Source organism: Lemur catta, chromosome 21, assembly GCF_020740605.2.
Source record: "Lemur catta isolate mLemCat1 chromosome 21, mLemCat1.pri, whole genome shotgun sequence".
Classification (NCBI taxonomy): Eukaryota; Metazoa; Chordata; class Mammalia; order Primates; family Lemuridae; genus Lemur; species Lemur catta.
Window position 1 is genome coordinate 20,316,393 of NC_059148.1, and position 3,920 is coordinate 20,320,312.

Here is a 3,920-nt window from a genome sequence, read left to right on the forward strand (position 1 = left end):
AGAGAATGGAATAGCCACGCCAGCAGGCCCCGTCTATCAGCTCTGCTCAGAGGTGTTGAGGCAGGACCCAGCGGTAGGCAAGTGTAAGGTCCCTTTGAAGATGCCATCCTTTAAGCTTCCTTTGCCTGGGAGAGTGCGGGTGAATTGTTGAAAGGGTGTGAACTTCATGGCTGGTGGGGAATTGATATTGTTTCTTTTTTTTTTCTTAGAGAATATCCTGGTCTTAAAAAAAATGCGACCTTCAATTACCCCAACTTTAGTGGCAAAGCAATGCTCTATATTTAAAGTCTGCTTTGGTGCTTGCTTTGGCAACACATACATTAAATTTGGAACGAAGCAGAGAAGGTTGGCATGGCCCCTGCACAAGGATGACACGCAAATCCGTGAAGCATTCCATTAAAAAAATTAATAAAAAAATAAAATAAATAAAGTTTGCTGTGAAAATTTAGAGGGCTGGGATAGCAACATGTCAGCCATGAGTAACCCCATAGTTCTTGACAAGGGATGACTTTGGCAATGTCTGGAGACATTTCTGGTTGTCACCACTGGGAGGCAGAGTGTTACCAGCATCCAGTGAGTAGAGGTCAGGGAAGCTGCTCCGCATCCCGCACTGCACAGGACAGCCCCCGCCGCAGCGGATTATCTAGCCTCGAATGGCAACAGTAGCGAGGTTGGGAAACCCTGTTTTAGAGGAATCTCTGCATCCTAGCTTCTATTTTTCCCTCTAGGCTTGGGGAGGGAAGGACCCCAACCATGGGGCATATCTGGGGATTTCAGCATGGGGCAGTAGGGTATGGTGTAAATCCCTCGTGTCTGCCTCTGCTTGGGGGTATGGTGGCGGTGGTGGTGGGGAACACAGGGCCATGGGCATTGCTCAGGGCCTTATTTCAAGTTGATCTCAACAGTGGGAAGGTTTAAAAGCAACCAAAGCCTATTAAAAAAGGAAATGTGGCATCATTACCATAAATAAAAAACCAGAGTCACTCGCCTTAATTGGAAGATAATCACAAAATAAATCCAATGAAAGTAATAAAATGTTATTGAATACTGGGCAGCTGAGCAGGCTGAAAATCAGGAAGCCTTAGGAGAGCCCCATTACCTCTCTGGGCTTCAATTTACTCAGCTATCAAATAAGATTTGGCTAAAATAGTGTTTCGCAAAGAGTGGTAAGTGTAGCACTTTTTGTGCAAAGGAGATAATTTGTGGTTGTAAGAAGAGACAGCATTAAATAACAATGAAATACTTGGTGATAAATTGATCCCTTTTTTTTTCCAATTTTCTTTTAATCCATCTAACCATAACAAAGAGAAAGTCTCAGTTTTGGTGCCAAAGTATCTTTAACACCTAATTTCCCTTTTCACAAAACACAGAGCCGTCCACAGAGTCAGGTCACAATTCTCAGAATTTAGTAACATTCTGTAATTTCATTGAATTTATTTTATGATTGCCTTCTATTCATATAATTGGTAACAGTTTTCCATTCATAGTGGTATTATAGAAATTTCTTCTTTAAGTTCTGTAAGTGAATCAATTTAATAACATTAAATAAAAATGAATTTGTGGTATGTAAAAATGGCAAAGATTATAACCACAAAGAAGTCAGGCTGTCCTTCTTCTAGGGATAACCTTAAAATCGCTCTGTTTCTTATTTGGAAAGTTAATAATTAGTAAACAAATTGCAAACATCTGTGCTTAAATGTTAACTTAAAATGACGGACTCCCTTAAAGTGAGCCAGATGACATGTCTAAGTTCTTCCAGCTATGTCAACCACTCATCCCTCATTCGACTCATTTTATAATTTCTTTTTGTGAGAAGCACTCTTCCTAGACCTGACACAGTACTTGAACAAGATAGGCACTTAATAGGTGCTTGTTGAAGAAATACATGCAACCAAGTAATGGAAAAGAAAAGCTTTCAGTTGCTATTGACAGAAAATCCAACTCAAGCTAGCTTAACAATGACAACAAAAAAGTATTTAGAGAGTAGGTGGTTTGTGGCATGTTTTGGTCCAGAGGTTCATGATGTGGTCTGGGCTATGACTTCATTTCTCTACAGTTTTCTCAGATCTGCTATCTTTTGTGTCCTTGTCTTCCAGGGGGGATTGGCCTCATGGTAGCAAAATTAGCTGCTGCAGGACCAGATCTCATTTTCACCCAGCACAAACCCCAGGTAAGAGAGCATTTTTCCTCCAGTGTTCCAAGGAAATGCTTTGAGATTCACTCCGATTGGACCATTTTGGGTTACCTGCCAACCCTGGAACCAATCACTGAGGCCAGAGGGATGGAATCCACTGATTGGCTTCTCCTAGGTCACGAGTCCTATGCCTGCAGCCAGCGATGGTGCCATCTTTTCCAGAGCAGCATGAGTCCTCAGATGGTATTTGGGGCTGTTAGGCAGGAGTGAGGTGACGGGGAGAGTTGCTGCTGGAAAGTGTGGACACATGATGGATGCCCACTCCACCCATGAGTGACAGGCAACATTGGTAGAGTCCGTGCTGATTCATGAACTGTTTGTTATTTGTCACAACAAAATAAGAACAGAAATTGAGGGTATTTGGAAACGTTTAGGGAAGTTTAACGTTTGTGTAACATCCACGTGTGTGATGAGTGGACTCATCTTGTTGAATAGGGTATAGACCACAAGCATTGGTTTATGAAGGATTTGAAAAAAGAATTAGTCTTTCTTGATAGATAATTTGAGAAGTACAGCTTTAAACTCTGTGCCTTGCAGGTTGTCCGCTGTTAGAAGATTGGTTTCCTGTTCAGCTGGAATAGGGATAAGGTGTGTCTGACTGAAAGGAGTGCTGAGAATAGTAAAAGAATAGCTGCATTGGTTTACAAGCTGAAATTATCATAGCCCACCAATCCAGTCTCTCTGTACAGGGTAATGGTTAAAAATGAAGTCTTTGGAATAAGACTCAGGTTCAAATCTCACTTCCAACATTTCCTAGCTATACCATCTTGGGTAAAGTACTAGGACTATTTGAACCTCAGTTTCCTCCTCTGTAAAGTGGACTAGCACTCAGGTTGCCATAAAGACTAAGTGCCTGATTCTTGGTAGCTCTTTCAATGGAGCTCTTCCACCTCCTTGAGCTGCAGCTGGAGAGAAGAGAAAAGGTATCACTCCTGTTTTTTGATTAAGAAATTGAGGTACCAAGGGGCTGAATTTCTTCCTAAGAATTTATTCTCCATTCAGTTTTATCTTAGAGTTTTGTGATTGGGATATCAATAGAAAGTCTGAACTAAAATTTTTTAGATTTATGCCCTATGACGGGGTGCATTGGGAAATTTGGGTGTGAATTGGCCTGATGTCAGGATGCTGTGAGTGTTCTGATTCATCTGGAGCTGTTTCCAAACACTAACAGGTAATTTTTATGGATCACAAGATACCAAGAACCTACAAGAAGAGGAAAACATCGAGTAATTGGGAATGATTCGGTGTAAAGTTTACATTTGCAGGCTTCTTGTGTCTTTTGATAATGTCTTTACTACTTATTATGGGATGTGGGTTGTTCTAGCGGCAAAAGAGGTGAAGGGGATTGTGAAGATGGCATTGTAGATTAAGCTTCACAAAACTTGGTTTAAGTTTCCTCCTGGGAGTTTAGCTTTAAACGTCTCATTGCCTGTTGTCATGATACCAGAGGTTTTTCTGAGGACAATGAAGTTTCCTAAGGTTTTGCTAGCAAGATTGTCCTTTGTCCTCATTCTTCAAGGGGCGAAATCTGGTGAGGACAGGTCCTTTTTCTGCTAAAACTAATCATTATATCCTTGGGACTAATATTCCAAAGAATGTTCAATGAGTTGGGTCTAAAATCATCAAAGGGAGCATTAAGAGGAAGACTAAGAGCTACCTGTGGAACCAGGGGTAACTGGAGACTGACAATCACCACAATCTTGAGTTCCCACCAGAGATACCCCTC

The 3,920-nt window shown here is 41.3% G+C and overlaps 1 non-coding gene across 1 annotated transcript; it reads left to right on the forward strand.

Annotated features, from left to right (window-relative positions):
- The first annotated feature begins 296 nt into the window (after nucleotides 1-296).
- On the forward strand, nucleotides 297-403 carry LOC123626315. Its single transcript, XR_006730803.1, has one exon. It is a non-coding gene; the product is annotated as a U6 spliceosomal RNA (small nuclear RNA).
- The last annotated feature ends 3,517 nt before the right edge of the window (nucleotides 404-3,920 follow it).